General features: G+C 35.0%; 1 protein-coding gene across 1 annotated transcript in view; it reads left to right on the forward strand.

Annotated features, from left to right (window-relative positions):
• RNF180 (ring finger protein 180) overlaps window positions 1-14,055 on the forward strand; it is a 181,657-nt gene that overhangs the window by 148,702 nt on the left and 18,900 nt on the right. The gene's annotated exons all lie outside the window — the stretch shown is intronic.

Raw genomic sequence — 14,055 nt, forward strand, 5'->3', positions numbered from 1 at the left:
ACAGCTATTAGAGTATTAGCTCATTAAAATTAATAGGATAATATGAAAACATTGTAATGTTTCCGGATTTATAATTGGATATTGAAAACTTTCAAATGCCTGAACAGATTAAAACTTCAAATTTTTCCGTTACCACAATCAGGTTCATGTTACAATTAACCAAAGCAGCTTGAGATATTTGAAACTGAAAAACTTCACAACTGTAATGGTAGTGAAATAGTTTTTATTAGGCAAGTCCTCCTCTACATACATGCTTTAACTTTTCTAGGATTGCACTGAAATGATTCAAGGTTGGATGGAGATATTTTAGGTACTGTTTTGTGAATATTTCTCTTATCTTGGTAATACCATAGAGGTGCTTGCTGTATGATGTTATCACTTAAAATATATGCTCTCCTGCATTTCTGATGGGCTGAAATACTTGATAGGTAGAGTAAATACAATGCAAGGTTGTCTATAAATTATAGATTTTATAGTAGGATCTGATAATCTAAAAAGATTTGGTTTCTATCCTGTCATTTTTTTCATTATTACATTTAAATACCCTTTTCCCTAAAATAGAAAAGAGAGGAAATAATAATATGGCACAGGGACTGCTTTTTCTTTTGTTGCTTTTTCTGGTCTGCGAAAATGAAAGACTCTAAGGATAATTTCTCAAAATATGCCAAAATAAATTTAAAGAGACTGATTAAATAACTAGAAACTGAGTTCACTCAGAAATAGGTATAACGCTTTCAGGTTTTTATTCTGCATTGCTTATGTGGTATGTCCTAAGAGTTCTCACAGAACAAAAAATAATAAGGTTACTAGTTCATTTTTAAGAGAGCTTATACAAACATGTAGTGGCCAAATATGAAGCTTTTCAAGCTAATTTGGTATGACTTCCTGTCAAATGGGTACTGATTTGTCAGGAATACTAGCAGAGCCATGAAAAGGTAAGATGAATCAGAAGCAATAGTGCTTTTTCTAATTCTCATAAGGAAAATAATTTCCCAAGCAGATAAAACGTTTTCCCAAATTGAGTTTTCATTAAGTTAATGGAGTCTGACTTTGCTAAACATTTTCTATCAGGATGATCTTCAAAATATTTAACAACTAGTATTTCTATGTAAATCAAAAATTAGAAAATATATCCCTTTTTATTTGCTTAAGTGACCATACGTATTTATAAAATTGATTTACCGAATGATGTAACTCATAGCATAAATAACCAAGTAATTCTAATCATTTATATTTGTAGGCTTAGAAATAATAATTGTTTGTACAATATAGATAGTGCTATTTAAATCATGCCGTGTCTGGGGCGCCTGGGTGGCTCAGTCGGTTAAGCGTCCAACTTCAGCTCAGGTCACGATCTCACGGTCCGTGAGTTCGAGCCCTGCGTCGGGCTCTGGGCTGATGGCCCAGAGCCTGGAGCCTGCTTCCGATTCTGTGTCTCCCTCTCTCTCTGCCCCTCCCCCGTTCATGCTGTGTCTCTCTCTGTCTCAAAAATAAATAAAAGTTAAAAAAAAAATTTTAAATCATGCCCTGTCTGAACTGTGATCTGAGAAGGTAACTTTAACAGCAAACTTTAGTTCTGAATTTAATCACCCATGGGTAATTTTCCTAACTCCTTATTTTGTTTCAAAAAGTTAGATTGCCAAATGAGTGACCCCTCTAGTGTTTCTTACAAGGACTCCCATTGGTCATTTGGTCAGGACAGTTCCTCACTGTATAAGACTAAGTCAACACCACTGAACAGGACAACTGACCAGAAGTTGATCCTCACATTTATTATAACAGAAATGCCCTCAAATATTTCCAAATGTCCCCCAACATCACCCCATGGAGGCTACATCTAGATTCAAACAAGAAAGGTTACTCTGTTTTCTTCAGCATTATTGACATTATTGACAAAAAACTATAAAATATTTAGGGTAAAATGTGATAATTTGATAAATATATACATTGTGAAAGGATTCACAACCCACCAACAATTTATGCAGCCATCACCTCACCGGTTTTTTTTTTTTCGATGAGAACATTTAAGTTCTACTCTCTTAGTAAATTTCAATTACACAATACAGTGTTAGCAACTGTAATTACCATGTTATATATTAAATCTACAGACTTAATTCATTTTATAACAGAAAGTTTGTACCCTTTTACCAGTCTCTCTCTGTTTCCCACACCCCTCAGCCCAGTGCAACCACTTTTATACTCTCTGTTTCTGTTTTATTTTGGTGGGGTTTTTGGTTTTGATTTTTTTTTAACTGAAGTATAGTTGACAAACAATGTAACGTTTGTTTTTGTATACAGCATAGTGACTTCACAAGTTTCTATTGTTATGCTGTGTTTATCATAAGTGTAACTATCGTCTGTCACTGTACAACACTATTAGAGTACCACTGACTATATTCTCTATGTTGAATCTTTTATCCCTAAGAGTTGTTCATCCATAACTGGAAGCCTGTATCTCCCATACCGTTTCACTGATTTTGCCCATCCTCCCACCCACTTCCCCTCTGGTAACCATCATTTTGTTCTCTTTATGTTCTATTTATTCTCTCTACCTTTTATTTGATTTGTTAGATTACACATATAAGTGCAATCATATGGGTTTTTTTGTCTTTCTCTGTCTTATTTCACTTAGAATACTAACCTCTAGGTTTGTTCATGTTGTCACAAATCACAAGATCTCATTTTTTATGAATATTACCATATTCCATACACACACACACACACACACGCATACATACATACAATATCTTCTTTATTCATTCATCTATCCGTAGACACTTGGGTTGCTTCCGTATCTTGGCTGTTGTAAACACAGGGATTCATGAATCTTCTTGAATTAGTGTTTTCCTTTTCTTTGGCTAAATACCCAGTAGTTGAATTATTGGATCATATGGTATTCCCAGTTTTTAATTTTTTGAGGAAACTATACTGCTTTCAACAGTGGCTCTGACAGTTGACATTCATACCAATAGTACATGAGGTTCCTTTTTCTACACATTCTTGTCAACCCTTGCTACTTCTTGTCTTTAGCTATTCTGACACAGATGTAAGGTGATAACTCATTGTGGCTTTGATTTGCATTTCCCTAATGATTAGTGATGCTGAGCATCTTTTAATTTGTGTTTGCCACCTGTATATCTTCGTTGAAAAAAATATCTGTTAATGTCCTCCACCCTTTTTAAAGCGAATTTTTGGATTTTTGGTGTTGAGTTGTATACAGTTTTTTATACATGTTGATATTAACCCCTCTCTGGATATATCACTTGCACGTATCCTTTCCCATTCATTAGCTTCCCTTTTTATTTTGTTGATGGTTTTCTTTGCTCTGCAAAAGCTTATTATTTTCACGTATCCCAATAGTTGATTTTTGCTATAATATACTTTACTTTTCCTATAATATAATTACACTATTTTGTCTCCTCCTTGCCTGAAGAGACATCTAGAAAAATGTTGCTAAGGCTGATGTCAAAGAGATGCTTGTGTTTTCTTCTAGGAGTTCTATGGTTTTAGGTCATTAATCCATTTTGAGTTTATTTTTGTGTATGGTGTAAGAAAGTGGTCCAGTTTCATTCTTTTGCGTATAGCTGTCCGGTTTTCCCAGTTCCATTTGTTGAAGAGATTGTCTTCCCTGTTGTATACTCTTGGTTCCTTTCTTGTAGATCAGTTGAGCAATAAGCATGGGTTTATTTCTTGGCTTTCCATTCTGTTTCCTTGGTTTATGTGTCTGTGTTTGTGCCAGTATCATACTGTTTTGATTACCACAGCTTTATAGTGTATTTTGAAGTTGGGATTGTAATACTTTCAGCTTTGTTCCTCTTCCTCACCATTGCTTTGGCTATTCAGCATCTTTTCTGGTTCCCTTCACATTTTAACAATATTTGTTCTACTTCTATGAAAAATGCTATTGGTATTTTGATAGAGATTGCATTTTAAATTGGATTATTTTGTTTTTGGGTGTTGTACCAGTTCTTTATACATTTGGGATATTAACCCTTTACCAGCTGTGTCATTTGCAAATATCTTCTCCTGTTCATTAGGTTACATTTTAGTTTTGTTGCTTGTTTCCTTCCCTGTGCAGAAACTTATTTTTATATAGTCCCAATAATTTATTTTTGCTTTTATTTCCCTTACCTTAAGAGACCTATCTACAAAAATATTGCTATGGCTAATGTCAGAGAGATTACTGCCTGTGCTCTTTTCAAGGATTTTTATGGTTTCAAATTTCATGTTTAGGTCTTTAATCCTTTTTTTAATACATTTTTTAGACCTTACTTATTTATTTTGAAAGAGAGAGCATGCATGCAAGCGGGGGGTCGGGGAGAGTGTCAACACAGAGCCCATTGCAGGGTCCAAACCCACAAACCATGAGATCATGACCTGAGCCAAAGTTAAGAGTTGCACGCTTAACCAACTGAGCCACCCAGGCACCGCTAATCCATTTTTGTGTATGGTGAAAGAAAGTGGTCCAATTTCATTCTTTTTATGTGGCTCTCCAGTTTTCCCAACACCATTTGATGAAGAGATTGTCTTTACTCATTGTATATTCATTCTTCCTTTGTCAAAGATTATTGACCATGTAACTATGGGCTTATTTCTGGGTTTTCTGTTCTATTCATTGATCTATGTGTCTGTTTTTATGTCAGTACCATAATGGTTTTTTTTTGTTTTTTTTTTGTTTTTTTCAACGTTTATTTATTTTTTGGGACAGAGAGAGGCAGAGCATGAACGGGGGAGGGGCAGAGAGAGAGGGAGACACAGAATCGGAAACAGGCTCCAGGCTCCGAGCCATCAGCCCAGAGCCCGACGCGGGGCTCGAACTCATGGACCGTGAGATCGTGACCTGGCTGAAGTCGGACGCTTAACCGACTGCGCCACCCAGGCGCCCCAGTACCATAATGTTTTAATTACTAGCACTTTGTAATGTAACTTGATATCTGAAATTGTGATGCCTCCAGTTTTTCTTTTTCTCTTTCAAGATTGCTTCTGCTATTCAAGGTCTTTTTGGGTTCCATACAAATGTGAGGTTTGTTCTAGTTCTGTGAAAAATGCTGTTGTTATTTTGATAAAGATTGCATTAAATGTATAGATTGCTTTGGGTAGTATACATTTTAACAATGTTCTTCCAACCTATATGCATGTAATATCTTCCCCTTTTTTTTTTTTGCATACTCTTGAATTTCTTTCATCAATGTTTTATAGATTTCAGAGTATAAGTCTTTCACCTCCTTGATTAGGTCTTATGTTTTTTGTTGTTTTTGATGAAATTGTAAATGGAATTGTTTTCTTATTTTCCTTTCTGCTACTTCATTATTAGTGTATAGAAATGCAACCAAGTTCTCAGTATTAATTTTGCATCCTCCAACCTTACTGAATTCAAAATTCCTACAATTTTTGGTTGTCAAAGGGTTTTCTATGTATAATATCATTTCATCTGAAAATAGTGACAGCTTATCTTCTTTCTTAGTTATTTGGGTACCTTTTATTTTCTTGTCCAATTGTTACAGCTAGAACCCACAGTATTATGTTGAATACAAGTGGTGAAAGTGGACCTCCTTGTTTTTTCTATCTTAGAGAAAAAGGTCTCACCATTTTCACCATAACTTTTTCATCATTCAGTATAATGTTAGCTGTGGGTTTGTCATATATGGCCTTTATGATGTTGAAGTATGTTCAACTTGAAAGTTTTTATCATGAACACATGTTAAATTGTTTAAATGGTTTTTTGCATCTATTGTAATAATCATATATTTATCCTTCATTTTGTTAATGTGATATATCACATTAATTGATTTGTGAATATTGAACCATCTTTGCATTCCTCAAACAAATCCCACTTCACTCTGATGAGAGATCCTTTTAATGTATTGTTGAATGTAGTTTGCTATTATTTTCTTGAGGATTTTTGCCATAATTTTGTTCATTGTGCATATTGGCCTGTAGTTTTCTTTTTTTGTAGAAAGTATTTTGAAGTTTTCTTTACTCTTCTATTGTTTGGAATACTTTTGGGAGAATAGGTTTTAGGCGAATAGGTATTAATTAATCTTCTTTAAATGTGTAGTAGAATCACCTGTGAATCCATCTGGTCTTGGACTTTTGTTCCTGGGAGTTTTTTGATTACCAATTCAATTCTTTCACTTTTAATTGGTCTACTCAAATTCTCTACTTCTTGCTGACACAGGTTGTTCAATTTCCTAGCATATAATTTTATGTAGTACTCTTTTAAAATCCAGTCTATTTCTGTGGTATCAGTTGTTACTTTTCTTTCATTTTTTATTTTATTGGTGTCTTCTCCTTCTTGATGAGTCTGGCTAAGGTTTGCCAATTTTGTTTGCTTCAAACAAATTATTTCTTGGTTTTATTGATCTTTTCTGTTGTTTTCTTTAGTCCCTATTTTATTTCTGTTCTGATCTTTATTATTTCATTCCTTCTACTATCCTTGTCCTTTGATAGTTTGAGATTTTTCTTGTTTCTTGACATAAGCCTGTATTGCTATATATTTCCCTCTAAGAACTGCTTTCATTGCATTCCAAAGATTTTAGATCATGTGGTTTCATATTCATTTGTCCCCATTTTTTATTTCCTCTTTGATATATTCATTGACCTCTTGGCTGCTTAGTAGCATGTTGTTTCACCTCCATATATTTGTGGTTATTCCAGTTTTTTTTCTTGTGATTGATTTCTAGTTTCATACTGTTACTGTCAGAAGAGGTACATCATAAGATTTCAATAGTATTGAATTTATTAAGACTTGTTTTGTGGTGTAGCATAATCTATCCTAGAGAATGCTCCACATGCACTTGAAAAGAATACCCTGTTTTTGAATGGAATGTTTTATTTTTTTAATTTTTTACATTTTTTTAAGTTTATTTATTTTGAGAGAGACAGAGACAGAACAAGTGGGAGAGGAGCAAAGAGAGAGAGAGAGATGGAGAGAATCCCAAGCAGGCTCCATGCTGTCAGCACAGAACCTGATGCAGGACTCGAACTCACAAGTTGTGAGCTCGTGACCTGAACTGAAACCAAGAATTGACACTTAACCGACTGAGCCACCCAGGTGCCCCTTGAATGGAATGTCTTATATATATCTGTTAGATCAGATGAACATAATGTGTCATTCAAAAACTGTTTTCTTAATGATTTTCTGCCTGGATGGTATCCACTGATGTAAATGGCATGTCAAAGTCCCTTACTACTAACATATTACTGTCAAATTCTCCCTTTAGTCTGTTTATATTTGCTTCCTTTATTTTTGGTGCTCCAATCTTGGATACATATATATTTAAAATTGTTATGTTCCCCTAATTGATTCATTATTTTATCATTATGTAATGCCTTTGTCTCTTGTTGCAGTATTTGTTTCAAAGTCTTTTTTTGTCTGATAAAAGTTTCCTTTCCTTTACTATATGTGGCTGTATGTGCCTTTAGGTCTGAAGTGAGTCTCTTGTAGGCAGCTTATAGTTGGGTGTTTTGTTTTGTTTTGTTATTTGCATTTGGTCACCTGTGACTTGATTGGAGCATTTAAGCTATTTACTCTCAAAATAATGATAGGTGTATCATTTTTTTAGTAGTTTTCTGGTTATTTTTGTAGTCCTCCTCTTGCTCCCTTACCTTGTTGTTGATACTTTCTGGAATTTTATGATTGGCTTTCTTTCTTTTTATTATTTTTTTTTTTTGGATATCTATTACCAGTTTGAGTTTGTGGTTACCATAAGGTTCATATTTAACATCCTATGTGTATAAAAATAACATTCTATGCATATAGCAGTCCATATTAAGTTGATAGTCACTTAGGTTTGAACACATTCTAAAAGAACTTTTTTACTCCCCTTTCCAAGTTTTATACATATGTTGTAATATTTTACATGTTTATATTTATAATTTTCATGTTCCTAATTAGGGCCTTTTCTACTTAAAGAAGTCCCTTTAGCATTTCTTGTAAGTCCAATTTAGTGACGAGTTTGCTCCTTTAACTTTTGTTTGTTTGGAAAACTCTTGACCTCTCCATTTCGGAATGATGACCTTTCCAGGTACAGTATTCTTGGGTGTAGGTTTTTCCATCTAGCACTTTGAGTATATCATGTTTCTTCCTTCTGACTTGCAAGGTAGCTTCTGAAAAATCTGCTTATAGTCATAAGGGGCTAGTTTTTTCTCTTGCTGCTTTTAAGATTCTCTTTTTTTTTCATGAGACAGTTTTTAAAATTTTAGTTGCTATACCATGCTATATTGGTTTTAGGAGTAGAATTCAGTGATTCATCACTTATTTACAGCACCTGGCACTCATCACAACAAATGCCCTCCTTAATAGCCATCACCCACTTAGCGTCTCTCCCACCCACCTCCTTCAGTCAACCCTCAGTTTGTTCTGTATCATTAAGAGTCTCTTGTGGTTTGTTTCCCTCTCTTCTCTTCCCCCTCCTTTCCATGTGTTCACCTGTTTTATTTCTTAAATTCCACATATGAGTGAAATTATATAGTATTTGTCTTTCTCCAGTTGGCTTCTTTTGCTTAGCATAATACATTCTGGCTCTATCCACATCATTGTAAATCCCACGACTTCATTCTTTTTGATGGCTGAGTAATACTCCATTGTGTGTGTGTCATCAATTGATGGACATTTGGGCTCTCTCCATAGTTTGGCTATTGTTGATAATGCTGCTATAAACATTGCAGTACGTGTACTCCTTTGAATCTGTATTTTTGTAACCTTTGGGTAAACACCTGATAGCGCAATTGCTAGGATGCAGGGTAGCTCTATTATTTTTTTGAGGAACCTCCATACTGTTCTCCAGAGTGGCTGCACCAGTTTGCATTCCCACCAGCAGTGCAAGAGGGTTCCTCTTTCTCCACATGCTCACCATGACCTATTTCTGGGTTCAGCTTTCAACTTTATCCAGCAAAGCCGAGGGCAGCAGAAAGGATTACTCAAGACTCTATGCAAGTCAAGAGAGGTGAGAGGAAGGCTAAGGGAAGTCTCCCCAAGCTGCTGTCAAGCTCCCGTATTTATTAATACATTTAAGGAAACATTGTGCAATACGTCAGTGGGCTATATGCCAGTAAGAACGTATTGAAAGCATGCAGAAAAACAAGTTAAGGCATTCCCCAAACTACAAAAGAGCAGATGTAGAAAACAAGATGGAAAACAAGATAAAATAATCTGTATGGTAACATGGTCTAAGGAATTTATGAGCATAGGCAGGAGCCAACCCCTAGATCTACATTAACTAGGTAAGCAAAACATGGCCCACTGTTTTCAGCAAGGCCAGAAAGCAGTGTTCTGCTTTGCAATGTGTACCCTGTAATTTCCTAACCCAGGACATCACTATTTGATTTCTCACACCTGTTGTTTCTTGTGTTGTTAATTTAGCCATTCTGACAGATATGAGGTGCTATCATTGTGGTTTTCATTTGTATTTCCCTGATGATGAGTGGTGTTGAGCATAATATCCTCTTCTTTATCCTTTAACATTTTAAGTATTATGTATTGTGGTATGGACTGCCTGGGGTTCCTCTTGTTTGGAACTCTATCTCTTCTTCTTCTGAGACCCTATAATGTGAATTTTTGTTTGCTTGATGTTGTCCAACAGATGCCTTAACTGATCCCACTCCCTTTTTTTGTGTGTGTGCCATTTAAGTTAGGGTGCTTCCTATGATCCATTCATTGGCATCCTATAATCTGTTAATTCCTTGTAGTGTATTTTTCATTTTAGTTATTGTGTGTTTCAAATATGATTTTTTAAGTATTTTTTTCTCCTTGTTGAAGTTCTGAGTCCTTGCACTCTTATCTCCAGTCCGTTGAGCATCTTCATGATCATTACTTTAAATTCTTTACCAAGCATATTGTTTATTATCCATTTCAGTTACTACTTTTTCTGAGGGGAAGGACTGAGAGGTGCCTCATTTTTTGTGTTCCCTCTGCCTCAAGCTTTGAAGGGATAGCCATGGCAGTGCTAACATGCCTATTAAAAATTGCTTCTTTACTTGGCTATCATTTGGTAGATGTCACTGATAAAAGTTCTTTGGGGTTTCTGAATTAGGTGCTTGCTTTCTACACAGAGTAAACTCACCGGCAAGTGGCATCAAGGAGCTGGATGAATTTAAAAAAAAAAGACCCAACATAACCTCAGATGACTCACTTCAGCTCTACATATACGTATAAATAAAAAGTGAAAAAAAAAAAGATGATATTCCAAGCAAGCAAAAAGCAAGTGGATGTAGCCATACTTATATCAGAAAAAAAAAATTAACAGTAACAAGAAAAAAAGGTCATTATATAATTATAAAAGGGTCAAAATACATCAAGAAGATATAACAATCATAAATACATATACTCTCAACACTAGAGCACCAAAATATATTAAGTAAATATTAACAGGTCTAAAAGGGATAAAAAGACAGCAACACAATAAAAATAGGGTACTGCAGCAGCTATCAGCAATGGATAGGTCATCTAGACAAAAAATCAACAAGGAAACATTGGTATTCAACTACACTTTTGCATTTTAAATGTAAATAGAGTAATCTATCCAGCAGCAGCAGAATATACATTTTCCAAGTGCACATGGAACATTATTCAGATAAATCTTAACAAATTTTGATTGAAATTATACTAATTGTCTATGAAACTAGAAATCAACAAGAAGAAAGTGAGAATATCTACAAATATCTGGAAACTAAACAATAAATTTCTGAACAATGAATGACCCAAGGAAGAAATCAGAAGAGAATTATAAAAATTAGGCTGTACTTGCATTTTTTCAACATATCAATCATATGAGGTACAGCAAATGCAGTTCTGAGAGAAAAGTTTATAGTAATAAACACATAGAAAATTATATCTCAGACAACTTAGCTTTACACCTCAAGAAACTAGAAAAAAAAGACCAAATTAAGTGCAAACTTAGCAGAGGTAAGGAAATAAGATCAGAGTGAAATAAATGAAATAGAGACCAGAGAATCAAAACAAAGGATCATTAAAACTAAGAAATGGTTGTTCAAAATTATAAAATTGACAAACCTTTAGCTAGACTTACCAAGAGAAAACAAACTCAAAATTAAAACTAAAACAGGAGGGGAAACTGGGTGGCTCAGTCGGTTGTGTGTCCAACTCTTGATTTCAGCTCAGGTTATGATCTCACAGTTTGTGAGTTCCAGTCCTGCGTCGGGCTCTGTGCTGACAGTGTGGAATCTGCTTGTGATGCTCTTTCTCCCTCTCTCTGCTGCTTCCCCAGTTGTGTTCTCTCTCTTTCTCTCCCAAAATAAATAAAACAGGAGATGAGTGCCTAGATGGCTCAGTCAGTTAAGCATCCAACTCTTGATTTCAGCTCAAGTCATTATCTGATGGTTGCATTCACAGCACAGAGCCTGCTTGGGATATTTCTTTCTCTCTCTCAGAATAAATACATAAAACAGGAGACATTACAACTGATACTACCAAAATAAATAGGTTAAGAGATTACTGTGAACAATTATATCAAAAATTATGAAACCTAAAAGAAATGGATAAATTTCTAGAAACACACAACCTCCCTAAACTGAATCAACAAAAACCTCTTAACACAGAAAACCCCATGACTAGTCGGCTCCATTGGTGACTCCTACCAAACATCAGAAGAATACCAATCCTCCTCAATCTCTTCCAAATTCATACTACAAGCTTGGCATTACCCTGATAACAAAACCAGGTAAGTATACCACAAGAAAACTATAGACCTATAATATCCCTGATGAATATAAATTTAAAAAATTCTCAACCAAATATTAGCCAACTGAATTCAAGAACATAGCAAAAGAGTTATACACCATGACCAAATGTGATTTATCCCTGAGATGCAAGGATGATTCAACATATGCAAATCAGTTGGTGTAATACAACATATCAGTAAGATGAAACATAAAATTCACATTACACTCAATGGATAAAAATTGAAAATTTTTCCTCTATTGTCAGGAATAAGTGATCACTCCTACTCCATATAGTCCTGGAATTGCTAGAGCAATTAGGCCAAAGAAGTAAAAATCATCCAAGTCAGAAAGGAGGAAGTAAAACTGTTGCTCTTTACGGATGGTATGATCTTAGGTACAGAAAATCCCAAACGATCAACCAAAAAAACTGTTGGAACTAGTCAATAATTTCAGTTTTAGATTTAGATTCTCTAAATCAACATAGAGAAATCAGTTGTGTTCCTTTTCACTAAAAGGGGAAACACCTGAAAAAAAAAACTATCCCTTTTACAATAGCATCAAAAATAATAAAATACTTAGGAATAAATTTAACTAAGGACGTGAAATGTACAATGAAAACTACAAAATTTTGCTAAAATGGAAGAAGACTCAAACAAATGGAAAGCCATTCCATGTTCATGGATCACAAGAATTAATATTGTTAAAAAGTCCCTGGGGCACCTGGGTGGCTCAGTTGGTTGAGCGACTGACTTCAGCTCAGGTCATTATTTCACGGTTTGTGGGTTCGAGCCCCACGTCAGGCTCTGTGCTGACAGCTCAAAGACAGCCTCAGATTCTGTGTCTCTGCCCCTCCCCCACTTGTGTGAGCTCACTCTTTCTCTCTCAAAAATAAATAAACATTAAGAAAAAAATTTTTAAGTCCATACTACCTAAAGCCATCTACAGATTCAATGCAATACCCATCAAAATACCAAAGGCATTCTTTTTTTTAATGTTTATTTATTTTTGAGAGAGAAAGGGTGGGGAGGGGTAGAGAGAGAGGGAGACAGAATCCCAAGCAGGCTCCACACTATCAGCACAGAGTCTGATGTGAGGCTCAACCCCACAAACTATCAAATTCTGACCCAAGCTGAAGTCGGACACTCAACTGACTGAGGCACCCAAGCACCCCAATACCGAAGACATTCTTAACATATAATAGAAGTAATCATAAACTTTGTGTGGAACCACAGAAGACCCCAAGTAGCCAAAACATTTCTGAGGGAAAAAAAAGAACCAACCTGGAGATATCATACTTCCTGATTTCAAACTATAATATAAAACTAGGATAATAAAATCAGTGTGGTGCTGATCATATAGACAAATGGGATAAAATAGAAAGGCCAGAATAAAATCCCAGCATACAGAGTCAACTAATATTCATCAAGGGAGCCAGGAATACCCAATGGGGAAAGGACAGTCTCTTCAATAAATAGTGCTGAGAAGTCTAGAGAAACAAATGCAGAACAATGAAATTAGGCCCCTGTCTCACACCACTCATAAAAATTAAATGGATTAAAGACTTAAATTTAAGACCTGAAATCGTAAAGCTCCTTGAAGAAAATGTAGAGAAGTACCTTCTCATCATTGGCCTAGGCAGTGATTTTTTGATAGGACACCAGAAACACAGACAACAAAAACAAAAATCAACAAAAGAGACTACATCAAACTAAAAAGCTTTTCCACACCAAATGAAAGGAGAACCTACAGAATGGGAGAAAATTCTTCAAACCATGTATTGGATAAGGGGCTAATGTCCAAAATATATAAGGAACTCATACAGCAAATGGGCAGAAGAACTAAATAGTTTTCCAAAAAGACCATCAAAATGGCCAACAGACTTAAGGACAGATGCTCAACATTACTAATTATCCCAGAATAGTAAATCAAAACCACCATGAGATAGCCATTCTAACAAGTGTGAGGTAATGTCATCAAGACAAGAGACTACAAGGATGTGGTGAAAAAGAAATCCTTACATACTGTTCAAGAGAATGTAAACTGGTGTAATAACTATGGAAAGCAATGTGGAGGTTCCTCAAAAAAGTAAAAATAAGCAATTTTTACATACAATCCAGGAATTCTTCTAGGTATATATCCAAAGGGAATGAAAACGGGAATTTGAAGAAATAATAGGCACACCCATGTTTACTGCAGCATTATTCACAGCAGCCAAGATATGAAAACAACCTAAATGCTCACCAGTGGGTGAATGAATAAAATGAATAAAAAAGATATATGTGTGTGTGTGTGTGTGTATATTATTATATATTATGTACATTATATATATTATTTAGCAATGAGAAAGAATATTATTCCAAGTAAGATAAGTCA

This window comes from Lynx rufus, unplaced genomic scaffold (genome assembly GCF_022079265.1).
Source record: "Lynx rufus isolate CCGP_SWC_20201006 ecotype Redwood Valley unplaced genomic scaffold, mLynRuf1.p SCAF_1, whole genome shotgun sequence".
NCBI lineage: Eukaryota > Metazoa > Chordata > Mammalia > Carnivora > Felidae > Lynx > Lynx rufus.